The sequence below is a fragment of the Chelonoidis abingdonii genome, chromosome 5 (genome assembly GCF_003597395.2).
Source record: "Chelonoidis abingdonii isolate Lonesome George chromosome 5, CheloAbing_2.0, whole genome shotgun sequence".
Lineage (NCBI taxonomy): Eukaryota > Metazoa > Chordata > Testudines > Testudinidae > Chelonoidis > Chelonoidis abingdonii.
The window spans coordinates 2,678,131-2,706,127 of NC_133773.1; the positions used below are offsets into that span (position 1 = coordinate 2,678,131).

Here is a 27,997-nt window from a genome sequence, read left to right on the forward strand (position 1 = left end):
GCCCACCGCATGGGGGTCTCCCAAGGGGCATTAGAGTTGCTCTGCCATCCCTTGGGGGTGGGGGTTCTCCCCATTCAGAGGACTCCTCCCCCTGTGCTTCAGATGGCTGGGGTAACCGGGCAGTGGGGGACAGGTTCTGGGTCCCAGAATGGCTGATGGCTCAGATCTGGGAAGCGATACTGGTACCTGGCCCTTCATAAGCTGCCCCGTTGCTCCTCAGAGCGGAGGTGGGGTGAACCCAGGCATTCAGGCTGCCTGTCGCCCCTCGGAGCGGAGGTGGCGGTGAACCCAGGCATCCGGGCTGCCCACTGCCCCTTGGAGCAGAGGTGGGGTGAACCCAGGCATCTGGGCTGTCAGCCCTCGGAGTGGAGGTCGAGTGAACCCAGGCATCTGGGCTGCCTGTTGCCCCTCAGAGTGGAGGGGGTGGTGAACCCAGGCATCCGGGCTGCCCATCGCCCCTCGGAGCAGAGGTAGGGTGAACCCAGGCATCTGTGCTGCGCACTTTCCCAATCATTTGACTGATCCCACCACATTTGGCGTCTGGAAGCTAGTGTGCGTTGGGCTGACAGGTGTGTGTGGGGGGGCCCGGGCACCAGAGCCATTTGCGGCAAGCGTTGACCGTGCTGGCATCTCTGCCCCCAGGATGGACAAGCTGCACCAGATGGTGAATGAGCTCTCCCTGAACATCAACCATGTCCCCAGCTTCACTGTGTTCGAGCACATGGTCACGCCGGCCGAATATCTCAGCAGCCACCTGGAAACGTGGCTCAACAGGTCCGTAGGCCCCATGGCTGGCTGGCTGGCTGGGTGCGGCGTGTCCCTGCACATGGCCCGTGGACCTCGGGCAGGCGGGGATGGGAGCACGGTGGGTCCCTGACTATGGCCCATGGGCTGGGAGGGGGACACGTTGCGTTCCTGCCCACAACCCTTGGGCAGGTGGGAATGGCAGAGTGGTGTGTCCCTGCCCATGGCCCTCGAGCAGGTGGGGAGGGGGACACAGCATGTCCCTGTCAGTGGTCCTCTGGCAGGTTGGTGGGGAGGGGGGGTGCGGCGTGTCCCTGTCCATGGCCCTCGGGCAGGCGGGTGGGGAGAGGGATGCGGCGTGTCCCTGTCCATGGCCCTCGGGCGGGCGGATGGGGAGAGGGGCACAGCGTGTCCCTGTCCATGGCCCTCAGGTGGGGGTGTGTGTCATAAGGTATAATTCCCAAATCTGAACCTTAGCATCCAAAATTTCGGTACCTGCATGAAACCTTTAAGCTTAATTACCAGCTTAGATCTGATATGCTGCCACCAATCAAAACTCTGAATGTTTGATAAATTCTGGTCCCCCAAAACCTTCCCTGGGGACCCCCAAGACCCAGATCCCCTGGATCTTAACCCAGGGAAAGTAAACTCTTTCCCTCACTAGTGCCACTCCTAGGCTTCCCCTCCCTCTTCCCCGGAGGCAGTACAGACTCAATCCCCTTGAGCCTTAACTAGGGAAAAAAAAACCAAACAGGTCTTAAAAAGAAAGCTTTTAATAAAAAGAAACAAAAGACATAAAAATTGTCTCTGTAATCAAAATGAAATATTACAGGGTCTGTTAGCTTATAGAAAATGAATAAACAGCCTTATTCAGAAAAAATACAATTAAAATATTTCCAGCAAACTACACACTTGCAAATAGAGAAAAACAATATAAAAGCCTATATTGTCTTTCTACCTGTACTTACAAATTGGAAACAGAAGATTAGAAAGCCTGGAAATAGTGTGATCACCCTCAGAGCCCAGAGAGACAACAGCCCCAGAACAAAGGACCCACACCCCAAAACTTCCCTCCACCCAGAGTTGAAAGTATCTTGTTTCCTGATTGGTCCTCTGGTCAGGTGCTGTTTGTTAACTCTTTCCAGGTGAAAGAGACATTAACCCTTAGCTATCTGTTTATGACAGGGTGGGGAGGGGGATGCAGCATTTCCCTGTCCATGGCCCTTGGGCGGGCAGGTGGGGAGGTGAACGTGGCGTGTCCCTGTCCATGGCCCTCGGGCTGGGAGACTGAGTTGGCTATTGGTGCTGTTACATCCACAAGCCCCAGCCAACTTCTGAGCTGAGTTGTGCTGGGAGATGCCCATTTGCAGGGAACATGGGAGTGGGGCTGGGTGCTTTCAGCGAGAAGGTTGTGGGCTCAGCAGATCCACTCGGAGGTCTGTGTGTGGGCCCCTCTGAGCCCCCCATCCCCTTACAGATCCTTCGTGTGGATGGCCAGCTACAACCAGGCTACGTAGGAGATTGCGTGGCCCTCTGAGGTGCTGGCTGGCCTGCGCTCCTACCTCGCCTTCATCCAGTCGCTGGGGCAGTTCACGTGCGTGGGCTCCAGCTGCATCATCCGCAATGTCCTGCTTCAGCAGACACAACCCCTGGACTCAAGCGGGGAGCAGACCCTCACCACCATCTACACCAACTGGTGGGTGCCTGGGCTGGCGGCAGCCTGGCCTGGGCCACCAGACAGGAGAGAGCCCTGCGTATCCCTGGGCCATGGGGCAGGAGAGCCTGGGAGACGCCTAGAGGGATGGGGGAAGTGAGAAAAGCTGACTTATGAGGAAAGGTTGAAAGTCTTGGGCATGTCGAGTGTAGAGCAGAGAAGGCCAAGGCAGGACTTGACACCAGTCTTTAGCTACGGTCAGGGCTGTTCCGAAGAAGGCCGAGGCCCAGTTGTTCTCCATGTGCATTGATTGGATACGAAGGAATCCACTGTCTGCAGCCAGGGAGATCTCGGTTAGATAGTGGGAAAAGCTTCCTGGGGTCGCTGGGCTCTGGAGCAGGCTCTGAGAGGGTTGTGGAATCCCCATCACTGGAGGTTTGTAGGAACTGGTGGACAAATCCCTGTCAGCGATGGTCCAGATGTCCTGCCTCTGTGCCTGGCCTATGTGGCCTCTTGTGGTCCCTTCCAGCCCCATATTTCTGTGGTTCTGTGCACCTGGTGGGATTTCATGGGGCTGGAAAGCCGGTGCTCGGAGAGTGACGGGTGGCCCTATCCAGCAAGGGGACATCAATGGGAGAAACAGTCAGGCCCCTTGATCTCGTACTTTCTGGGCAAATAGGGCTGGGGAGAAGAAGGAACAAAAACCTACTTCTAGAGCCAACAAGGGGGCAGGCTACCCATGTGAGAGCTTGCCTTAGCCAGCGCCCCTCAATCCTGACCACCCTCAGCCCTCTGCTATCCCAGTCCTGGGCTCCACACACAGCTCGGCCAGTGCCCCTCAATCCCAACCTGCAGCCCTCTGCTATCCCAGCCCTGAGCTCCCTACACAGTTCTGCTAGTGCCCCTCAATCCTGATCCTCAGCCCTCTGCTATCCCAGCCCTGGGCTCCTCCCCAGCTCTGCCAGTGCCCCTGAATCCTGACCCACAGCCCTCTGCTGTCTCAGCCCTGAGCTCCCATCCCCCTAGCTCTGCTAGTGCCCCTCAATCCTGATCCTCAGCCCTCTGCTGTCTCAGCCCTGGGCTCCTCCCCAGCTCTGCCAGTGCCCCTCAGTCCTGACCTGCAGCCCCTTCTTCGAGTGATTGCTCATATCCATTCCAGTCAGGTGATTCGAAGCCTTACCTAGGCGGAGGGGTCGGAGTGAGATGTGGCAGTATGGAGAACCGCTGCACCAAAGGCTGCATCATCTCTAGATTGCTGGACCAGCGCATAGTGCGAGGTGAAGGTATGGACCGATGACCAAGTCGCAGCACAGCATATCTCCTGGATGGGCACGTGTGCCAGGAAGGCGGCTGAGGAAGCTTGAGCCTTGGTAGAATGCGCCGTGAGGCGTCCCAAGGGGACATGAGCCAGGTCATAGCACGTGCGGATGCATGCTGTCACCTAGGAGGAAATCCTCTGGGAGGAGACTGGCAGACCTTTCATCCGTTCCGCGACCGCCACGAACAGCTGGGGAGACTTTCGGAAGGGCCTCGTCCTCTCGATATAGAAAGCGAGCGCTCTACGCACATCTAAGGAGTGTAGCTGCTGCTCCCGCCGAGAAGAGTGGGGCTTCGGAAAGAAGACCAGGAGGAAGATGTCCTGGCTTGTATGGAAGGCAGACACTACCTTAGGGAGGAATGCCGGATGAGGTCGCAGTTGCACCTTGTCCTTATGAAAGACAGTGAACGGCGGGTCTACAGTGAGCACTCTCAGCTCAGAGACCCGCCTGGCTGAGGTAATGGCCACCAGGAAGACTGTCTTCCACGACAGGTACAGGAGCGAGCAAGTCGCTAGTGGCTCAAAGGGCGGTTGCATTAGTTTGCTCAGGACCAAATTGAGATCCCAGGTGGGGGCAGGGCAACGTGCGGGGGGATAGATGCGCTCTAGGCCCTTAATGAACCGAGAGACCACTGAGTGGGAGAACACGGAGTGACCACCCTCACCTGGATGGAAAGTGGATATGGCCGCTAAGTGCACCTTCAGAGAGGATGTCGCCAGACCCTGCTGCTTAAGGTACCAGAGGTAGTCTAGGATTGTGGGAATCGAGGCCTCCGAGGGAGTAACGTCCTGTGTTGAGCACCAGCAAGAGAAGCGTTTCCACTTGGCTAAATACGTAGAGCGGGTGGAAGGCTTCCTGCTACTGAGGAGAATATGCTGTACCAGAGCGGAACAGTGTAACTCCGCTGTGTTTAGCCATGCAGGAGCCATTCCATGAGGTAGAGGGCTCGCAGGTCTGGGTGGCGAAGCCTGCCGTGATCTTGCATGATCAAGTCTGGAAGGAGAGGGAGGGGAACTGGAGTGGCCACGGACAGATCTAGCAGGGTTGTGTACCAGTGCTGTCTGGGCCACGCAGGTGCAATCAGAATTAGATGCACTTTGTCCCTGCGGAGCTTCAACAGGACGTTGTGCACCAGAGGAAACGGAAGGAAGGCATATAGCAGGTGGTGCCTCCATGGCAGGAGGAATGCGTCTGTGATCGATCCCGGAGAGAGACCCTGAAAGGAGCAGAACTCCTGGCACTTCCTGTTCGAGCGGGAGGCGAACAGATCTACGAGGGGAAACCCCCACCTCTGGAAGATCGAATGGATGACGTCTGGCCGTATTGACCATTCGTGATAGAGGAAGGACCGACTCAGCCGATCCACCAGGGCATTCTGGATCCCCGGGAGAAAGGACGCCACGAGGTCCACTTGGTGGGCTATACAGAAGTCCCAGAGTCAAATGGCCTCTTGACACAGGGGAGACGAGCGGGTCCCCCCCGTCTGTTGATATAGTACATGGCCGTTGTGTTGTCCGTGAATACAGATACACAATGGCCGTGAAGATGTTGCTGGACCGCCTGGCACGCGAGGCGGACGGCTCTCAACTCCCGGACATTTATGTGGAGCGTCAGCTCCTGGGATGACCAAAGGCCCTGGGTACGAAAGCGACCAAGATGGGCCCCCCAACCGAGGGATGACGCATCCGTCGTCAAGGTCAGCGACAGCGGCTGTGGATGAAACGGCATCCCTGCACATACCAGGGACGGATTCAGCCACCAGTCGAGGGAGCGGAGGGGGCTCGGAGGAACCATGACCAGGACGTCTATAGGGTCCCTGCTCGGGCGGAAGACCGAATGAAGCCACATTTGAAAGGGTTGCATGCTGAGTCTGGCGTACTTGGTCACATAAGTACATGCGGCCATATGCCCTAGTAGGCCGAGGCAGGTGCGAGCCGAGGCGATTGGGGAGGCCTGCAGACCCCGGATGATCGAGACGATCGTCTGGAAGTGGGCCTGGGGCACGTATGCCCTGGCGTGAGTGGAGTCCAGGTTGCCCTTATGAAGTCCAGCCTTTGTGTAGGGACCAGTGTGGATTTCTCGGTGTTGAGGAGTAGGCCCAACCGGGACAACAGGTCCGTAATTATGCTGACGTGCTGTTGGACCCGAGTCTGAGAGGTCCCCTTGATGAGCCAGTCGTCCAGATATGGGAACACATGTATCTGCTGCCTGCGGAGGTGGGCGGCGATGATGGCCAGGCACTTTGTGAACACCCTCGGGGCCGTGGAGAGGCCGAAGGGAAGGACTGTGAACTGGAAGTGCTGGTGGTTGATCATAAAGCGAAGATACTTCCTGTGCGGTGGAAAGATGGCAATGTGGAAGTACGCGTTCTTCATGTCGAGGGCAGCGTACCAGTCTCCAGGATCCAAGGATGGGATAATAGTTCCCAGGGAGACCATGCGGAATTTCAACTTGAGCATCCATTTGTTGAGCCCCCGCAGGTCTAGAATAGGTCTGAGGCCTCCCTTGGACTTGGGAATCAGAAAATATCGGGAGTAAAACCCCTTCCCCCTCTCGGCTATTGGAACCTCCTCTATGGCTCCCACGGCGAGGAGAGACTGCACCTCTTGTAAGAGGACTTGCTCGTGAGAGGGGTCCCTGAAGAGGGACTGGGATGGGGGGCGGGAAGGCGGGGATGAAGTAAATTGGAGGTGGTAACCTTGCTTCACCGTGCGTAGAACCCAAAGGTCCGAAGTAAGTTGGGACCACGCCGGGAGGAAGTAGGAGAGACGGTTGGAGAAGGGAGGGAAAGGATCCTGCCTTGAGACTGGTACGCCGTCCCCGGGTGCACCTTCAAAAGTTGGCCTTAGGCTCTGGTGGTGCCTTCGAGGGCCCTTGGTTCTGGCCCCCTTGGGGGCCGGATTGGCGCCTCCGTCCACCCTGCCTGCGCCTCCTACTGAGGTCCTGTCTGTTCCGTGGTGGAAAATACGAGCGGCGAGGTTGGGGTCTGAAGGGTCTATGTTGGGTCACAGGGGTATGCATGCCCAATGATCTCATGATGTCCTTCAGACTCTGCAACCGAGGATCAGTCTTTTCCGAGAACAAACCCTTGCCCTCAAAGGGTAAGTCCTGGATAGTGTACTGAAGCTCAGGAGGCAGGTTAGAGACCTGGAGCCAGGAGATACACCTCATGGTGATGCCAGAGGCCAAAGTTCTGGCTGCCGAGTCGGCCGCATCTAGGGAGGCCTGGAGAGAGGTCCTGGGCACTTTCTTGCCTTCCTCTAGGAACGCGGTAAATTCCTGGCGTGAGTCCAGGGGTAGCAGTTCGGTGAACATACAATTATAACACCTGGGCGGAGGTGGGTATCCGTTCAGTAGAGCCTGCTGGTTGGCCACTCGGAGCTGTAGGGCCCCCGCTGAGTATACTTTACGACCCAGGAGGTCCATCCATTTAGCCTCCTTGGATTTTGGGGCAGGTGCCTGCTGGCCATGGCGCTCCCTTTCGTTAACCGACTGGACAACTAATGAAGAGGGAGGAGGATGTACGTACAAGTACTCATACCCCCGAGAGGGTACCATGTACTTTCTCTCAACTCCCTTTACCGTTGGTGGAATGGATGCTGGAGACTGCCAGAGAGTGTCGGCAGTGGCCTGGATAGTTTTAATAAATGGCAGTGCCACCCGGGTGGGGGCATCCGCAGTCAGGATGCTCACTACAGGGTCCTCGACTTCCGGGACTTCCTCCACTGGGAGGTTGATATTAAGAGCAATCCTGCGAAGGAGGTCCTGATGGGCCCTGAGGTCTATCGGTGGAGGCCCTGAAGATGAGGTCCCCGCCACAGCCTCGTCCGGGGAGGAGGAGGAGGATGATACCCTGGGAATGAGAGGGTCCTGGATAGCCTCATGCTCCTGGGGTGGTTCCTGCTCCAGCTGTCCTGGGGAGTCCAGAGGATGGGTTGCGTGCTCTTCCGACTCAGCCGGGGGTGGGGGGCAGGAAATGGTGGCCTCTGGTGCCCGATGTTCTGAGGCAGCAGAGTGGGCCTGGACTAGGGGAGCACCCTGGGCTTGATGGTACGCCCAGGGTGTCCAAAAGGACCACTGTTGAGGCCCTATGTCCTGAGGACGTGTGTCGTGAAAGACCCCCGTGGGCACCTCCGTATCACGGTCCCGGTCGTAGTAGCTGTCTGCCTGGGAGGATACGGACGTCTGTCTGGACGGCCATGGAGGAGCAGAAAACCCCAGAGCTGAAGTCCCAACTGATCTTGCACCCTGGGACCGTGGGGAACGGTGCCAGTACGCAGAGCGGTACCGAGAGTGAGACCGGGACCTGCGACCGGTCCGGTGCAGGGAGGTCGACCGGGATCTCGAGTCTCTGCGGCGTGATCTGCTCCGGGAGGAACAGTGCCTGGGTCGGTGCCGGGAGCTGGAGCGGTACCGCGAGTAGCGGGATGAGGAGCGAGAGACTGACCGGTGCCGAGAGACTGATCGGTGCCGCGAGCCCGACCGGCGCCGTGGAGGGGAACGGTGCCGGGACTGGGAGTGGCGTCGAGAGTGGGAGCGACGTCTCGACCTGGAGCGTCTGCGGGATCGTGACCTTGTGCGGTGCCGGTCTGCTACGCTGACAGATGACGGTCTGGTCAGGGTCGGCTTACCCATGGAAGGTGGTACTCACACCGGGGGTGCCGGGGGTAAGGGCGGTGCCGAATCGGTCATGGCGATCAAGTCTCTCGCCGCAGAAATCGTCTCCGGAGTAGACGGCAAAGTGAGCTCTATCACAGCAGGTGCCGGGGAGCTGCCAGGCGCTGGAGTCGACGGTGCCGGTTTAGGCAGTGCCACAGCAGGTGTTGGTGCCAGGCGGTCCGACCTAGGCGCAGTCTCTGCCTGCGATGCGGGTGTTGTTGAGCCCGTCTGAGCCTTCGCCGTCTTCGACCTCGGGGAGAGGGAGCGGCGCGGAGTTGACTTTGGTGCCGGCTGTGGCCGGGGCCGGGAGTCCTTAGGCGTACTGGCGGTGCCTGGTGCCATAGGGGTGCCTTTGCTCACCGGCTGGCTCGTGCTCGGTGCCGAAGGTGAGGGCGTCAGTGCCGCTTCCATTAGGAGCTGCCTTAACCTAATGTCCCGCTCCTTCTTGGTTCTCGGCTTAAAAGCCTTGCAAATTGAGCACTTAGAAGGTAAGTGCGATTCCCCGAGGCACTTCAAACAGGAGTTGTGGGGATCTCCTGTCGGCATCGGCCTGTGGCAGGCCGCACATTGCTTGAAACCCGGTGAGCCAGGCATGAGCTCCGGCGCCGGGTGCGGGGAAGGGGCTACCCCCCAAACCCCGCTAACACTTATAACTATGAACTATAACTAATCTAACTATATAATAACAATCAACTACAACTATGGAGATAACAACGAGAAGAAGAACTACGAGTAGCTAGGGAAGGTGGAGGTCAGCTAAGCCGCACTCCACTGTTCCAACAACCGACACGGGCGGTAAGAAGGAACTGAAGGGTGGCCGGGTCGGCTGGGGTATATATTCGGCGCCATAGCGGCGTCACTCCAGGGGGCGCCCAGCCAACCCGCCGAGTGTTGCTAGGGTAAAAGTTTCTCCGACGAATGTGTACGCGGCACGCACACACCCTGACTGGAATGGATATGAGCAATCACTTGAAGAAGAAGAAAGGAACATGATCCCGGGCCCCTACATAGGATCCAAACGCATAACCCTGTCGAGGGGCCTGGCCACTCGAAGGTCCAGGGTTATTACGTGGGTTAGGGTCATTTTGCCAACGTTGACACCTAGGGAATTTTGGAGCTCCTCGTCCTAACCCTGGTTGAGGTTGAGGTCCCTCAATCCTCACTGTGGGATTAGTTTGTGGTTCCTGAAGTACTGCAACAGAGGCTCCACGCTGACCTAGTCCCTGTGCATATGCCTTAGCCAATAAGGCTAATGCTCTCTTTAAAGAAATCTCATCAGTTATATGCATATTAACCATTTCCCTTAATTGGGGAAGAGAGTTATTAACCAGCAAACTGATGTATGGCAGTTTATCTGTTTCCTCTTTTATGTGACTCTGCCAGGTTGCACTTAACTGCAGATGAAACTGATGTGGAGTTTCATTAGTTTTCTGCTTTAAGTTAGACAGAATTGCTACTCCAGCTTGCCCTGGGTGCTGGTTATGTTTCATTAAAAGTTTTCTCTCTTATCCTACTCAAGTGGCAAAGTACTCCACAATGCTCGATTCACTGTGAGTTGAAAGATTTTAACCCAATCTTCCCTTGGTAAGCCAACACTTTTGCTGTCTCTTGCACACGTTGTGCATGCATTGCAACTGAAGAATCCTCCATCATTCCTACTTGCTTAGCTACTAGGTCTAAGGCCGTAATATCTGTAACAACTTCTACAGGACAATCAGAATTAGAACCTGAAGCTCCTTCTTCTGGATCAGGATCTAGGCTTTCATCTGAGCTTGAATCTACAATTTTTATTTCTTGACTCCTTCTACCTAGATTCACATTTTCCTCATCTGAACCATCAAAACTTTCCACTGGAAATAATCCTGCATATGTAGGATAATTTTCCATAAAACATCTGTGTCTTACATTCAGAGCATCTCCACATTGACACAGGACATCCCTTAGTCCGCTAAAGTCTGGTGTAGTAGAGCGTTCTAGCGGTACACCAGGTGATACCAACATATACCACGGGGGTGTAGGGGACTCACGAAATTCTTGGAATCTAGGCAACATTGATTGCCCAAATGCCAATAAATGTCCACCCAAAGGGACTGGATCTTCTACTCTATATGGTGCTAATGTAATATTGGGTGGAGGAGCAGGAATTCTATTCCCAGGTTGTTGTAGCTCTCTCTGTTGTAACTTAGAGATTACTACATCACATGCGCTAGCTACGCGTGTTACCTGTGATACAGCATCTTCCAATCCCTGAACAATGACCGATTCTAAAGGCACTGCTTCTTCACTATTAGAAGTTGGCACTAACAAAGAAGATTTTTCCTCCCCCTTTGCTTCACTTATTTCCTCGTTTGTGTCACTAACCGCCTTTTCTATGACACTTGTCTCCACCTTCTGTGGCGTCATCTCAGGACTTCCTCCTTTTATCTGCAGATTGTTAGTAACTTCTGCACTGTTAACTTCCTCTTCTGACTCCTCTCATGGCTCTACAGATTTAATCTCCAACTCTGCTTCTAAAGGTACTGTGTCAGCCTGAGCTAATTCTTTTGTTTTACTTCTAGTTATTGGCCCAGTAGATTTTTCTACCTCTGTTGGTTCCACCATACCAATAGGGATGGGAATCGATTCTTTATCCTCCTCTGCCATATTTTCTTCCCTTTCTAATTCTTTAATCTTTTCCAACATCCAACTATGGTCTACTCTATAGGCCACCAGCATTTGCTGAACTTCCCTGAGTAACTCCATCTTTTTATCCAATTTCTTTCCCAATGAACTACAAGCCTCAAGCAGGCATTCAACAGCTATTCCCTTTACCAATTTAGCCCTTTTCTTTTTCTGCTCTGTTTCTTCCTCAAATACATTGCTCACAAAACCCTATGATTTCTCTGCTCAGAATCATTTCGCTATTTCTCAGCTGTTCTAAACCTCCTCCATGTTCCTGAATATATTTCCTGGCAAAGTTTTCTAATGCCAGACTACTGGCAACTCCAACAGACTCTACTCTTTCCCTTTCTTCACTTTTAACACTCTTAATAAGAAATAGAGAATTCATCTCTATCTTTTTCTAGTATATTCACTAGAATAAATACTCTATTGGTTTACTCTGACACGGAAGGCGTCCCTTCACAGAAACAACAGGAAGTAATGCCCTTTTAACCGGTTTTACGCTTTATATCCTAGAAGTCCCAAGTAATAGAGGGATGGGGGTGAGTTCCCTCTCTTTTCTCGATAGCTTATAGCAAATCGAGAGATCTTTCTCCTCTGTCGGGACCTGCCAAATATCGGGGGAATAGAGGCAGACGGATCAGAGGTGCAGTCCGGGAGAGTCATGGGGACTGAGATAAGGTATCTTTGAACTGTTTAAGTTCTGACTGACTGCAGCCTTTCTGGCAGCGATTAATACCTTGCTTTGTCAACTCCCCCGCCACCACTAGTGTGGGTCATCGGATCCAATGCAACTGCTAATATCTTATCAGTACCATTTGTTACAACTTCAACCTTTACAAACCCCTTAAGCGCGTGTATTAGCTTAAACAATATTAAATTAATCAAAAACTCTACCTTATTTTGCAAGATTAAATTTAAACTTTAAGTCAAAACTTTAAGTTAAACCACCATACAAAATGGAAATACTGGGCTTGCTGCCAAGCCGAAGCCACAGGATGTTATGCTCACTCTGTTTTTCTTAAGAGAGACAGAGATCACAAATCACTGAAATTTAACCATTTAGTTAGTGTCAATGGAAAATTCTCTTAAGGGTCCAGGAATGCCTGGAATCCCTGAAAAATCCTGTCACACACTCCTCAAACCTCCTGGCTGGCTCGCCAGCCTGTAGCCTGATTTGGGGTGGGTTAGTAGGGTTGGTGTAATTTATCCACTTAATTTAATTTAATCTGATTTTTAATTAATTAGTAATTAATAATTATTATTAATACTGATTAATAATCAGGGCTACACTGCCCACACCTGGTGCACCCGGCACGGAGAGGCAGGGCCCTGGGGTATTTCTGGGGCAGGCCCAGTCCTTGCGCTGTGAGAGTCTGGGTCCCCGGAGGAGGAGCTGTACAATGATCTCCCACCTATGTGCAGCCACTGGTCTGTACCCCCCAAAGGCATGCTGGAGCCACAACATTTATTTGACAAATACAATTTGCATAATTTTAAAATGTGCACAGAATTTTAATTTTTTTGGTGCAGAATTTATTTTTTGGTACAGAATGCCCTCAAGAGTAAATGGGCTGGAGGCGGAAGTCAGCTGGGATCTGCCCGCCCAAACCTTTGCAAACATAATCAAAGTTATATACATAGAGCTGCCACAGCCTAAATGCCCCAGAGGATAAAAGTGACCCACGACAGCAGGGCCTGCATATTTGTTATCAAGCTGACACAGATTTGGAAAGGAATTGCCTGGCTCTTGGGGAGGATTCAGAGCACAAAAGACAATTAAAAGCAGGTCTGCTAGTGAGTAAAACCTGCTGTGTTAGTGCCTGTTAACTCAGCAGGTGTCACTGGCAACACATGGAACAAATGGCCTGCAGGCAAAAGGGTGTGGAAATCAGGCGGATAAGAACACGCTACCAGTCTTTTACTGCACTGTGGGGAGCTGGCGCGTAAGCTGGCAGACCAAGCTCATGACACCCAGTGAGCTTGGGAATTGTTCATTCCAGGGTCTGGCCTCACCGCAGCTCCATTCTCTGGAACTGCTGCTGGCAGAGGAAACCACCAAGTCGCCTCCAGCCCCACGTGCTGTGGAACATTTCAGCGAGTGACACTGGCTGGCAGCACAGGAGATGGACAGGTGTTTGCATAGCTCGGCCAGCCAGTTCACTTACTGTTCTGGGGAACACATGGTGTCTCTGGGGAGCACATCACATTTCAGAGTGAATGGGAGCCCTGGGAGGCTGGTCAATTAATCCTTCAAGACAACAGCCAGGCACTGATGTGAGGTTCCACTCTGCCAAGCTTCTTAGCCCATGGGCAGTGGGAGGAACCAGCAGCACAGCTGCCGTCCTGGCTTGCCCAGAAGAGTGTTGAGACAATGAGGCACAATAGACATGGCCACGGTGGCAGGGAGGCATGTGTACGAGTAGTGACAGACTCAAGGAGGACTGGCCTGGTGAAATGTCCAGATGCGTGACACTATGTAAAGGCCAGGTTATTAGCAGTAATGATCACTGTGGTGGAGTGGTAGGAAAAGCCTCCAGTATAAATGGAGACGTGCCAAAGTGTCTGTTCTAGCAGAAGCAGCAGCAATGACAACTACAGAACAGGTAATGTCCCCATGTCGATCCCAACCCATTGCTTTCAGCTACTTATAACTTTCCAAAACTATTAGCTTCCCCGCAAGTTTGAGAAAACTGGACTGTCCATCTGGGGGTGTGAGATTAACGCTAACAATAAAACAGTTCTCCAACCTCTCTTTGAACAGCTCTAGCACTCCAATGGCTGAGATCAGGAGATTGAAATCTGGCAGGGAAATAGCTTCCCTTCAGAAGTGTCTTTGCAAGAAATGAGGTAGAGATTGTGGCATAGAAAGGAAAGGACATGAGAGACAAACATGAGGCCACGAGAGGGAAGAGATACTAGACAAAGACCTTCCAACATAGGACATGTGGGCAGACAGTAAGATGTGAGCCAGATAAGGGCCTTTACAATGAGCAGCCTTCTCTCCACCACCATTTCTGGGCTTTGGGGGCTTTAGCTAAGCAACGTTAGTTCCCTCAGTTTTGTCACTTTACTCAGGGTGGAGTAGTGCCCTGTTCAGCTAGGTGCATAACTCACAGAGTGAAAAGATGGCTACATATGCAGATAGCAGGAGCAGACTTTTTTTTTTAACTGGAGTAAGAGAGTTTAGTAGGAAAAACTGAATTCAGGGTTAAGCCACAAAGCTCTCTGGGCCACAGTGTCCATTCACAACAGTGCTCAATGGAGGGTGGTGAAGGGTAAGATAATCCGAGTAGGAACCATTGCTGCAAGAGTTGCCCCATACATTTTCGATTTGTCCTTGCAAAAAAGGTGGGACCTGTGGGGGTCCCAGAGTCCTGAGCTAGCTTCTGAAGCCATATCAGTGCATGACACCTGGCTGGGGCCAGCAGACTACTTAGCTGAAGTCTGGTATAATCGCAACAGAAAGGTTCTTCTTTTGATGCACCGCATCTTTGGGGCTGCCATGAACTTTCAAGGGAGTGATAGACGTCTTCACAGCAACATCCCATCCCAATATCACTGAAAGCCAAGATGCAGTCTTGCAATGTTCGCTGAAGCCTTTCAACATAGATTGGTAGTGACCAGACATTCTTACATTTGACGTCTGCTTTCTGGCCTATGAAATGAGTTGGTGTCTCCATCCAGTTCCTGCTGGATGGACTTCCACAGAGGTGAGAAAGCTAGTTAGACTGAGCACTGACCTGCCCTTGGCAGGTAGCTCCACAGCAGGTTGAAGCAAATCAGCATATGCCCACTGCCTGGGCTGTGCTTGTTCAGTGAATGGATAGGCTCTCAATCCAGCACCTGGAAGCAAAATACACAAACACACATGAAATGTCCCAGGTGACAAACAGCTGCTTTGAAGAGCTGGAAAACAATATTTTTGCAGAGATGTTGAAAATTACTGCACCATGTGTCACGGTTACCATGGAAATGTTTTATTCATAAATCCAAGTGGAGGCAGCAGAAAGCTTGGTCTGGGAATCATGTTTACCAGGAGTCTAGGGGCAGGGAGAGGGAAGCACCCTCTGGCTGCAGGTCCCTCACAGCAGGACGGTGTGGGATGCCATGAGGATTGCCTGCCCACATCCTTTGCTGTGCCCCAGACGAACACTTAGCCTCTTATTCCAGATGTGTGGAGAGCAAAAGGGGCAAAACCAACTACTGATTCTGGGCTGCAAGAACGTTCATCTGTCCATCCTTTTCCTCTTTGGGGCTGGCCTTCCTCCATCCTGAAGGTCCTGTATGTTAGCCAGGTATCTGCCCCCATGACATGTCACTCGTCATTCCTTAGCACTGCTCCTAAATCAAATCCCTAGAGAGGGGAATTCCCACTATGCAAAATGAGGACCCATCCTTGCCAAGACAAAAACCTCTCTCTAAATGCAAGTTCAGACAGGGAGGGGCCCATAGGGATAGGGTCTCTAAGGAATCCCACTCTTACCTGCTAACAGCCCCAGATCATTACTAACAGCAAGAAGAGATGTGCACTGTTCTCCATCTACATCCTGCTTCCCACTTACAGAGAACAGCTGCATAGGAACTGGCATCATGTGTGCACCCCTTGCTGTGCCTTAACCAGATCTCTCCCACCATGAGCAAAACATCTCTAGGCCTGGAACCCGAGGGGCTGAAAGTGGCAGTTCCAAAAAGCCATGGCAGAGCATCATCAATTGATGTGAATTATCTTAATGGATTAATCTATTTCCATTACAAATTCAGCCAGATACCTGAAGCTCCCTCTTTGCTGCCATTGGGCAGGGCCCCCCAAAATGTGAGGATTCCGGTCTGTGTGATAGAGAGTTTTTCGATATTATCCAGGAGTACAGAACATGCAGCATGTTATTTCATATGGGTGTGTTCCCGCTTTAACCCCCCACCCCTCTTGCTGTCATCTCTGAGGGCCTTACAATACCCATGAGGGAGATGTCACCGGGCCCAGAGATGTAAGTGACTGTGTGACCTTGGGCAAGAGTCTGTGTTGAGCTAGGAAGGGACACCAGGTCTCGAGTCCAGGCTAGCATTAACCACTGGGCCATGTTGCCTTCCACAGACCACCAGTGGCCCCCGGGGCACTTGCAGGTTGTCAGTGGTGAGCTGGCTGGTCACACGATATGCCTCTGTTTGCATCTGCTGCCCCACCATTCCCATCGGATGTCATTTCTTCCCCAGGAGGAGGGCAGCAAGTCACTGCAGCCTCAAACGGGAAGGGACATGCCCAGGCCATGAGGCGGCAGGCCACAGACAGCTTGAATTTAGATGACAGCCCACATGGGTGCAGTTTACCCAGCCTGGCTCCCATCACGACACACAGTTTGGAGTCTCTGCCCCAGCTCAATGCCTAGGACAAACTGCAGTGGGAGGCTGACCCAGTCTGGTAAATGCCTCTGAAAACATGTATCCTAGCCATGGTTGTGGCACCCTTTAGCTTCCTGCTCCCTACAGACAGCAGGTGCTGGGGGTGGCAGAGCCCCATCCCCACTCCCTGCACTAGGTGCCCCTCCAATTCCCCCTGCAGACAGCAGGTGATGTGGGTGCCAGATCCCCATTCCCATCCCCGCACTGGGTGCCCCTCCAATCCACCCTGCAGACAGCGGGTGCCAGTGCCCCATCCCTGCACCAGCTGCCCCTCCAATCCACCCTGCAGACAGCGGGTGCTGGGGGTGGCAGAGCCCCATCCCCATCCCTGCACCAGATGCCCCTCCGATCCACCCTGCAGACAGTGGGTGCTGGGGATGCCAGATCCCCATTCCCATCGCTGCACTAGGTCCCCTTTCAATCCCTCCTGAAGACAGCAGGTGCTGTGGGTGCCAGAGTCTTGTCTCCATCCCTGCACCGGGTGCCTCTCCGATCCCCCCTGCTGCCCATCCAGCCCGTCCTTTGGGGCTCTGCTCCCTGGGGGCATGGCCAAGATTCTCTTAGCCCCTGCGGGGATGAGCTGTCCCGGGCAGAGCAAACCTGCCTCCCCTAGAGCAGCCATTGCCTTGAGAAAAGGCTCCTGTGGAATTCATTCCATGCTGCCCAAGAGAGAATCTAAAGGAGTCTAAGAGAATTTGAGCTGTGCACCCAGGGAGCAGAACTCCAAAGGGAGGACTAGACAGGGACCCCAGCCCTACCCCATTTAACCAGGACAGCCAGAAACCCCTTGCCAGCCCCCTACCAGCTGAAAGACACCAACAGAGCCAGTCAGCAATGTTAAAATAAACTCAGCTTCCTAGACTATCCAGCTGCGGAAGGAGCACCCAGCATTGCTGCTGCTTTCTGCTCAGCATCTGGAAATGTCCTCTCGCCCAGTCACAGGTAGATATAGAGCTAGAACTCTCCACTGAATTCTGCGGAAATTTTAATGATATTTTTGACATCTTTTGAATGCTTAACTAGAGACATCTAGCGATTTTCCATGGCTTCTCTGGCAACTTCCTGCCATGTGGAGTTAGCACTGCTTCAGAGGCTGATTTAGAAGGCTGGCTAGTATCTCAGACAGCAACAGCTGCCCAGGCTGGGAACACAGGCATCCCTGCATTAACAAGCCAGGGCAGCAAGGAAAGGACAAGCTTCCTCTTTGAGCATATCCCAGAGCCTTCATTCTGTAGCCATTGCTGTCCTACCACAGAGGCCATGTGTGGGGTCACCTGCCCCCACTCCTAATTTCTGCCAGGATGGGATGTGCCTGGGAAAGGCACCGGCACTGGGTGCTCTCGTTGAGCCAGGCTAAGCGGTGCTGGGAGCAGGGAAGCGAGACTGGGCTGACAGCAGCTGCAGATACAACAGCTCAGCAGCGGAGCCTGCCTGGTGCGCAGGTGAGGCTGCAGAAGGGAGGTTAGGGCAATGTGGGGGAAGCCAGCAGGGGACCAAAGGAGAGATGAGTGGGGTGGGGGGAGCAGCAGGCCCAAGGGCAATGGGGAGGCAGATGCAGAGGGAGCAGGGGTGGCAGCAGGTTCCAGGAGTGATCGGGAGGCAGAGGAATACAAGTGCAGTTCCCCTGAAACTATGACTGATATTTTATTTCATTTTTTCTGAAGGCACTAACCCAGCAGAGTACTTACATGTGAAGTCCAAGCATTTGAGCAGTTCCATTGATTTTAAAGGACCATGCTGAACATAACTGAACATATGCTTTCAAATTTGCTGGATTGGGGCCTTCATATTGGAATATGTTAAAGAGTAAGAACTGGAAAGTCACACTCTTAAACTTTGTAATGTTAATAAGAAAAGTGGTCAGTTACGAAGCTTCAATCCAATTTCCAGTTCTTAAATTTCAGATCCAAACCCAACCCACCTCACAAGACGGGTGGGATTTGGGGTTCTGAACTGGTCCATCATAAAAATAAAACCTGAGCTGTGAAGTTGAAATCTGGACCTAGAGCTGAACTGCCTCATGGTTCTGAGTGATTTAGATTCTGTGTCTGACTTTTAGGTCCATCTCTAGTTAGAAATTAACTGTAGAAAGAAAATTGAATTGTAGGAAAGCTCAGAAATGTGACTTGAACATCACTGCTAATTGGCCTAGGCAAAGGAGATTAAAACAGATTTCTGTGCTTCATTTACTTTTCAAAAATTCTTTCAAACCACTGTTCTCCTGCCATGAAATCTGTTTTTCCAGGTTTGCTAATGATGCCCTAATTCAGCATTCGGTGATATTACAGGTACCTGAAGAGTCAGCTGCCAGAGGAGACATCACAGCCACCGGGAAGGTTAGCAAGAGGTTTCTGGTACTTGTGATGCCCAAGAGAGCGAAGGTCTCCTTGTAAATGCATAAGAGAGAATGGATTGAAATGGAGAGGAAAAATAATTTGATACGGTTAAATTAGAACAGATTCCTGAGATAATTATTGGGGGCTCATATTATTACAAGAGCTCTAAAAGATCGTATCAAAAGGATTGTCTGCAAATATCTCTGTTCTTCGAATCAGCGGCTCTCAATCCTTCTAGACTACTGAACCCCTTTCAGCAAAGGGCAGCAGGACTCAGGCTTCAGCATGTCTCTCAGCTTCGCAGGGCCCCTGCTTGCCACCCCCTAATGCCAGCCCGGCACTTGCAACCCCCAAACTCATCCCACCACCCCTGCGTTGAGAAACACCAATATGGTACATGGAGCATTATAAAGTAGTAATTGCCTGTGTGAAATTTCAGTTGTCTATCAGAAATGGTCTACTTTAGACTGTATTTGGTCCTGCCATGAGGGCAGGGGACTGGACTCGATGACCTCTCAAGGTCCCTTCCAGTCCTAGAATCTATGAATCTATTACTTCGCTAGTGATTTTTACATAGCCTGCTGTAAAACTAGGCAAATAAATAGAACTATAGAATATCAGGGTTGGAAGGGACCTCAGGAGGTCATTTAGTCCAACCCCCTGCTCAAAACAGGACCAATCCCCAATTAAATCATCCCAGCCAGGGCTTTGTCAAGCCTGACCTTAAAAACCTCTAAGGAAGGAGATTCCACCACCTCCCTAGGGAACCCATTCCAGTGCTTCACCACCCTCCTAGTAGAAAAGATTTCCTAATATCCACCTAGACCTCTCCCACTGCAACTTGGACCATTACTCCTTGTTCTGTCAGTAATATCTAGATGAGCTGATGTAACCCCTAGAAGACACCTGCATACCCCAAGGTACATGCACCCTGGTTGGAACTGCTTCAAATTGATAATATGCCAGTATAATCCAGAACTGCTTCATGTGCAGCTCTCTTTTAGAAATGTCTCCATCTGCTCTTACGTAGTATTGCAATCATGACACCAAAAGTAACTCTACAATCGAAACTCCTTTATCTTGAGTACCTGCCCTGAGTTCCGCTGCATGACACCAGAACCTTTAATTGTGCCCTCCCACTATCAGCAGTTACCAGTCGCCTCTGCCTGAGCACCTCATCACTGATTAATTTATCCCTCCCATCCTTTGTGGCTCTGATGTCTCCTTCATGAACTTGTTAGGGAAAAAGGCCCCTAGTCCTTTATTTCTACTAACATTTTAATAACCGCTTTTAAGAGGCCTGCACAGATTTCCCTAGTAACCCAACCTAACTCTGACAGCCTGCTATGAGAGATAAATGCCATATTACCAAAATGTAAAATAATTTAGAGCTTTAACTTAGCTTGTTTTACTGTATAAAGGGCATGCTGAGGCAGAAAGATGTAGTCAGGGCACCAAAAAGAGGAACTAGAATTGGATAAAGGGGACAGGAGATCTGTTAAGTTTTAACAGCTGACCCTGCTGTCGAGACTACAGAAAAAGTGTGAAACGGTCAAACCACAGACTTGACTGGCAAGACTATAAAGGAAAATAGGAAAATGTGTGAGAGTTGCTTGCTAAATAGCAATACGTATGCCATAGGGTAAATATTAGTCATGTTTTGCAGCGGTAGTCAATTTGTGTTTCTAAATAGGCTTATCTGTGTGTGACGTTTTGCGGTTTTAACCTTTATAAGCTCAGTAACATTTGTAACAGGCAGGTCAGCCTAACCCTTGCAGGGGGACACGCTGGCCTCCGCCTGTGCACAGGTGTATATTCAATAAAGGTGCCTCAGGCTGTCTGATCAAATCACAGAGGTGGTCTTCTTTTCCCCGACATGGTCTTCTTTTCCCTGACAAACTTAAGTTTTAGACATTGTACGTGTAGTCACTCTCTCCCCGCTTACTGTGAGTGAGTGCCACTTGGAGAAACAGCAACAAAAAGAGGTCGAGTTTATATGTTCTCTAGTATTTAGCAATGGGAACAGAGACTATGGGAGCTTTAGAGGGGCACACGTGGTGTTACAGAACAAGTGTTTACAATTATAGGATCTGTCTGAATTTGTATTTTACCACAGTAATTAGTACTCAGTACTCAGCTCCACCACCAAATCCCAATTCTGCAGGGTGTGCATCAGTCTTTTATGTTCATAGTTCAAAAATATAACTAGGCCCTGGGTCTTCAAAGCCAGAAATCAATTTTGGGGAAACAAAGTGGTGGACATTTTGAGCTGAGTTAAATGAATGGGAAGAGATGCCTTGTTTCAAGTTAAGATCAGATTTATTTTCAATCTTTTTGGCAAGGATAATTTGTAAATTTCTACCCAGTTATGGAGATTAATGGATAACTGTAGCTGCACCATCAGCTTTACATCAACACCACTTGCTGTTCTTTCAAGAGTGCAAATCATAAGGACAGGTCCAACATAAGCAAGTGAACCTTTTAGGAAGGAAAAACACTTGGGTTGTGCCTTGACACAAACCTGGGACATGGCTTTTCTACCACAAGAGGCATAAGCAGAAGACAGAACAGCTTCAAGGGGCAGTTTCTGGTTGTGGGGGGAAGGAGGCTTGCCTGGACAGAATAGCTGCTTTTGTGCTTACTGGAGTAGAACTTTGGCCTTTTCCTGAAGAGCGTGACACAGTTCTTCCAGTGATGCTGTCCCAACAGGATCCAGCCGGGGGTGTCAATAGCTGAGCTCCCTGGGAGTCTGGCTGCACAACTCCCAGGTAATGAGACAGAAAGGAGCTTCCTGCACAGAAGGTTAATGTTCCTACCCAGCGAAGGAGCATTTCCAACTCTGTTTCTTCAGCCATTCTCACACATTTCCTGCACCCTGCCAGCACAGCGCCTGGCACACTTGGGCACAGGCTTTGCCACTTTGGCAGCTTTCGGTAACAACAAAAAAAAATAATTCACCCTGGTATGACCCCCACTGACCAGAAGCACTACAGCAGGGACCAAGCGTGCTCACTGTCCCCAGAGAAGCTGAACACACACACCTGCCTTTACTTTCAAGATTTACAGTTACCAAAAAACCTTACCGGGAAACTGCCCAAGGGAAACCATCTCCTTCAGTTCTGACTCCTGTTGCACAAACCCTGAGCTGCCTTCAGAGACTGCAGTACAGACACTCCTGGTAAACTCCAATTAATTCTTAAGACTCCAGCTGTATTCAGATTTAAAACTGAGTTCTACAGCATTTAGCAAAGGCCGAAACTGGAGAGAACAATGCATATTGAAAAGGGACTAGGCAGCCCAACTCTGGCCTTAGGCTAAGCAGTCAGCAGAAACTGGAGCTATAGAGCCAAACTCCTCTCTTGTAAGAACTCCAAAGATGTCAGTGCAGTTACAACAGGTATGTACGTGGCTCAACAACAATCCAGTTCTGCAAGAATACTCCAGATTTCTCACTACACAAGACATATAAAGTAATATCCACTGACAGTGTTCCCACCTTTCCATGCTCTCACTGATTACGTACACACAGTTATGCACATTTTCTGTCAAAACACAAAGTAAGCAAGCAGAGTGACTGCTGCATTTGAGCTTCATTTAACTGGAACCACCTCTTCAGTGCTAGGATTCTGCTTTTACATGCAATATAAGATGCTACTGGTCACACCCCAAGGAATAACGATGTTGTCTGCCTCCCACTGTTGTCCCAAGGGTAAATGATTTATTGGTTTGCCCTTCTGAACTGTGCTATTTCTGTAGAACACAAATCAGCCAGCAACCTGGAGACTGGAAACAGGTTAGTGAGCACAAAATTGTGCTCTCTGGTTGAGAATATGGGTTCTGGGGATTTATCCTCCTACTTAAAAGGGGTTGAATCCCCCACTAATTGAAATAAATTCTTCTCCGATACAGTCAGTGCGCACCACACTCTCGTAACATATTCTCAAACAGCAGAGTGCCCTGCCCTCCTGCCCAGGGCCCATGGTACACGACACCCAAGTGGTTTAAAAACCCTGCTTGACTGCGACAGTTCATTAACTCCCAAGCACAGTATGACAGTGAGGGATGGGCATGCAGGCTGAAAATGTTTCCCTGCCCACCTTTCGCGAGCTCAGCGACACCACTCTCACTGGTGCTTGGCCTGTGATTAACCACAGATTATTTTCCTTGAATGCCTAGTCCCCCTGCTCCTTTCCATTGTGCTGTGGCTGAAGCATGGCACTTGGAAGTGAGGGTATTCCCAAACTAGCATCTTCTGGCTGCCACCACCTTGTTCTGCCTCAGGCTGGGGGGTTCTTCTGGGTTTCTTGAAAGCGGAGAGAGACAGGGACAATGAACATCAGGCAGCATATCCTTACTGTGGAGAGGGGAGAACATCCCCAGAAGCAGCCACTCCTGTGAGCTGCTCAACAGGGATACCCTGGAGTGTACTTGGTGAGCTAACACTGTGGTGTGAGGGACAAAAGAACAGTGATAGATACTTGAACATATCGACAACAAACCAAGAACCCAAGGGTTATTTGGCAGGGCTCCCAAGCAGAATATTGCACTCAGTGGTCACTAATGCTAGAAGCTTTAAACTGTAGAAAATTAAATGGTTTTGCACATTACAAAAATAAAGAAACCACATTGTTCTACACTAGTTACTGAACAGCAGTGAACTTCAGATGAGTGATCCCGCGTCCACATGAAATAGAACCATACTGGAGTGCTCTACATATTGCCATCAGTCCTGACATTATGGCTATTTGTGTACAGCAAACAGAATCCCTGAGAAGCTGTTCACACTGTTCATTTGTCAAGCAGCTCTTCCTTGGAGGATGATCATGATTCTGAGGTTCAGGTGGAAAACGTTTACTCAGTTGTGCTTTACCAAGCCACAGCATTTATTCCTTGAAAACGTCTGAACTCTTCTTGTTAAGTGTGTCCATAGATCACGCTGAGTTATCAGGAAACGGTCCTCCATCTGGGAAAGATTCCAGTCTGGACTTTTCTTTTCCTCACTTAACATCACAGCAACAAATCACTAGTTTCTTCCTCTGGGGAAAATAAAGACAGAGACACATCAGTGGCAATGAAGAGAACAGGAGAATGTTTCCAAATGTGGGAAATGATGGGGATACAAAGCCTGTATCCATGTGGGAATTCTGTGCCTCTCCTGCCCCCTCCAAGCAGTGACACTGAGCTTCAACAGCTGGAGAACATGCAACCTGTAAGGCTGGGCTTGTCTCTATGCCCCTTTGAACATCTGTGTCCGCCCACTCCCCCAACATTGTAGGTGAATTTAGTTCACTGGTGGGTTTTACGATAGTGCTAAGTAAACCATGAATGCGGTGCCAACAGAGCCTTGTCCCCAAGCCATTCTCCTCCTGGAGGAACCTCCTTTTTATTGGGCCAGAGGATTTGGAGGTTTTCGCCAAAACCAGAGCTAGGGAGTTCTTAGCCCAGACGAGCATTCCCAACCCTCTCATGCTGGAAAGGTTTTGCCAACACCTAATACACAATAGCACATCACTCAAATAGTTTTGCTATTGTAAAGACGGAGGAGTTGCATCTTTAGCTAACTATACATTATTTTAAACTGTAAATAAGTTAAGAAAGAAAAGAAGCCAGCTACACACTCCCCACTGACTCGGGCTTGTATGGCTTCAATTGGTCATGACTGGAGATTGGTCCAATCCAGAACTCCATCTGTGAGTGTCTGTGTTCCCGATTTGGGGGTGTACAGGTCTTCACCGCTCAAGCTCAGGTTTAATTAGGGGACTTCCAGAGAAGCTGATGATTCAGTATTCATCCGAACCTGACCAGCACCAGCTGTGGCACAGTTCATGGGAACAAACACCAAACTATCCCTGAAAAGGAGGCAAAGCCTTCCCATTTTAATGTGTGCCTTGTGGTTCTGTAGCATTTCTCAAGCTCTCAGCCACAGGGGCCCTCAGTACTCCTGGGGGGGATTCTGTGCCACTGTGCAAGCACAGAAACACTGATTCTCTCTGCTTCCTCGCAGAACAATGATTTCTGTGGGGAAGCAAAGAGAAGCTTTACCAGTGCTCACTGTGACAAAGTGGGGATTTTCCCTTGTTATGTTGTATGTGAATCTTACTATTTTGCATGAATGCTGTGTGTACCTCAGTTTCCCTGTGTCTTGCACCAATGTCTAGGTGATGGGAATAAGGTTGTGTGAATTTTGCGGGGGCTGCTCCAGCTCCCTGCACGGATGCCATGGAGACCAAGGAGGGGGATGCGACCAGATGACTCTTGACCAGGGAAACGAGCCAAAGGCCAGAGGAGGAGGAGCAACAGGCAGGGTAGGGGCCAGGGAGCTGGAAGCAAGTCAGTCTCAGGTGGCTTGGGGGAGGGCCAGAGCCACGGCTCTGGGTTCCCCTCCCCCGAAGATGGACTTGGATGAAAGTCACTGATTTCTCTGCTAACGAGTTCTGTTCTACGCTGTGTCCCTGTCAATTAATAATCCCGTTTTACCAGCTGGCTGAGAGTCACGTCTGACTGCGGAGTTGGGGGGCAGGGCCCCCTGGCTGCCCCAGGAGCCTCGCCTGTGCAGACTCGCTGTCGGAAGCGCACGGAGGGGCAGGGGATGCTGAATGCTTCGAGGTCAGACCCAGGAAGGTCCAAACTGTGTAAGCTTCTTGCCCTGGAGACAGTCTGCTCAGAGAGAGGAGGCTCCCCCAGAGTCCTGATTGGCTTCATATGGAGTAGTTCTAGAGTATCACTTGGTGACTCCGTGACACACACACACTCACTCCTCCCTGGCAGTGCAGGCACATCTGTTTGAGAACCTGGAGCAGCCAGGGGAGAGGCAAGTCACTGCAGGAGGCGGGGGGAGGGAAGAGTCCAGATACACGGGCATTGGGCAGACAGGGAAGCAACTCCCCATACAGTGATTCTCCTGCCATTTCCTGGCCCTATCGCTCTTCAGCTACAGGGGGAGGGGTCCCTGTACAGGGAGCTGCTCCCCCTGTCCACCCAACCTCCGTGCATCTGGATCCCTCCCCCCTGCATTGGGAGCCCCTTGCAACCTCCCACAGAATTCCCACCATGCTGAGCCTCACCCCTGCATCAGGAGCCCTCAGTACCCAGACTTCCCCACACCCAGAACACCCCACTGAGCCCCCCACATCCAAATCCCCACCCTACAGAGACCTACCCCATGCATTGGGAGCCCCACACACCCAGACCCCCACACCACTGAGTCCCAACCAGCTGCACAGCTGCATCCTGACCCCCACCCCACCCAGATCCCCCTGCTGAGCCCTAACTACCTTCACCTGGACTCCCCTGTAGAGTCCTATTCCCCCTGCACCCAGAACCCCCAACTGAGCTCCTGCACATCCAGATCTCCTCCCCCACACCGGGCCTCCCACAACCTGATTGCTCCACACAGAATCTGGTACTCTTGAGGGAATTCTAAATCAAAATTGAAAAATTCTGCGCCAATAAATTAAAAGTTTTAAGATTCTGCATATTTTATTTGCCAATATAATCACATCATTTTGGTAATTTATTTCAAAATACTTTTCAGCAAAGAATTGAAAATAGTGTGATTATATTGTATTATTTTGACAAATATTCAGATTTTTGCAGAATTTTAAAATATTGTGTACAGAATTTTTATTTTTTGGGCACAGAATTCAAGAGTAACTCAGTGTGGTGTGCCGAGGTCCCTGCCCTTCACGCATTCCATAGCGTGCTAAGTCGGCTGTCGTATCTGCGGAAGCACCTCAGGAAACCCCTGCAACTGAGGTTTCTTGACTTCAGTGGAAAATCACACATATCGGTTACCTTCCAAAGCACAGAAGTGTTTAAACAGCAGCTTGAGGGGTGCAGCTTAGCAGCTTAACCTTCTGGATCAGTACATTAGATGCTACAGAGGAATCATTTTTATTACTATAAAAAAATCTCTTCAATCAAGCTGCCTGGAGCTGTCTAGAAGACCAGTACTCCCCTGGCCACGCATGCTATCACCGCATTTTACATTGTGCTGTGAGGTGGTCTCCAGTGCCCAGGCGGCTCACTGACTATTTGATCAGAAACAAAGGGTTGAGGTCAGCCTACATTTTTCTTCTCCAAATAGCTTCCTAGCGACAACCCCCTCTCAGCTCTCACAGCAAGTGTGCATCTCAGTAGCACTGAACTGCTCTTTCTGGTATCCGATTATTTCAGGGGTAACCGACCCCAAGTGATCTCTGTTTGACAGGCCAGGATGAACGTAAAATGCTCCAAATCAAAACCATGGAAAGCACCAGAGTTAGCACAAGGGAGGCAGAGCACTCTGTTTTAGGGCGACGCTTCCAATCCCTCAGACTCTGCACTGTGCAGAGTGGTTTCCTGTCCTAACAAAAGAACGGCCCTACTGTGTCAGACCAAAGGTCCATCTAGCCCAGTATCCTGTCCTCTGACAGTCGCCAATGCCAGGTGCCCCAGAGGGAATGAACAGAACAGGAAATCATCAAGTGATTCATCCCCTGTCGCCCATTCCCAGCTTCTGGCCTCATTCCCCAGCTCCTATTATGTTCACTCTCTCCTATTCCCTCTTTTTTCTTACCCACCCATCCTTCTCCACAGGAAACATTCATGTGGGAAGCCAATCCCTCCCCACAGCTGTGGGAAAGGTCCCCTCAACCCCACTATGGTCCTGTTCCTGGAGGCAGTGCAGAGGTCTTTGGGGTTAGCCTTCGGTGGGTTCTAGATAACTCCTCTGCTTACTGGAAGGGAAAGGGAGCTCTCTCTCCTCCTGTCCCACTCAGGGACCTGGCAGCTCACAGTGCAGGCGAGGAGTCCACCGTCCCTCTGCTCCCCCAACACAGCTCGCAGGCCGGTCTTTGATGCTACTCGCAGCTTTGCCAAGCAGCAGAGTGAGGCTGCCCCTATTCTCAGTGATGTTAGGAAGTGCCATGCATGAGCAGCAGTGCTGAAGCCATCTGCTGGCAGCCTCAGGAAGGCAGTTCTGCACCTTGCCCCACACAGGACACTGCTGCGAGTTTCCCTTAGGAACTGCAGGGATACAGCCCTCAAGAGTAGGAAGCAGGCCCTTAGAGTCTGCAGAAGCTGAAGGCACTTGGCCAAGGGCTCCTCCAAGCCCTGAGCTCAAGTCCGTGGCTAAATGCTCTCCGGGTAGAATGCTCTTCTTCAGGCTGTTACCAGCTCACTACACAACATGACTGCACTACGTGGCTCCCTCTGTGGAGGGGCAGCCACCGCACGCGTGATTG

At 51.2% G+C, this 27,997-nt stretch overlaps 1 protein-coding gene and 1 long non-coding RNA gene across 2 annotated transcripts in view; one reads left to right on the forward strand and one right to left on the reverse strand.

The window, feature by feature from the left end:
* The first annotated feature begins 10,840 nt into the window (after nt 1-10,840).
* Nucleotides 10,841-27,997, forward strand: part of LOC142046854 (uncharacterized) — a 28,250-nt gene continuing 11,093 nt past the window's right edge. Inside the window, exon 1 of the long non-coding RNA XR_012655896.1 lies at nt 10,841-10,892. This is a non-coding gene — a long non-coding RNA (uncharacterized LOC142046854). The remainder of the gene's footprint in view (nt 10,893-27,997) is intronic.
* The window catches only part of LOC116825686 (malignant fibrous histiocytoma-amplified sequence 1 homolog), a 130,739-nt gene continuing 123,815 nt past the window's right edge, over nt 21,074-27,997 (reverse strand). Inside the window, exon 4 of the mRNA XM_032781887.2 lies at nt 21,074-23,809. The gene's annotated coding sequence lies outside the window, so the exon portion shown is untranslated. The remainder of the gene's footprint in view (nt 23,810-27,997) is intronic.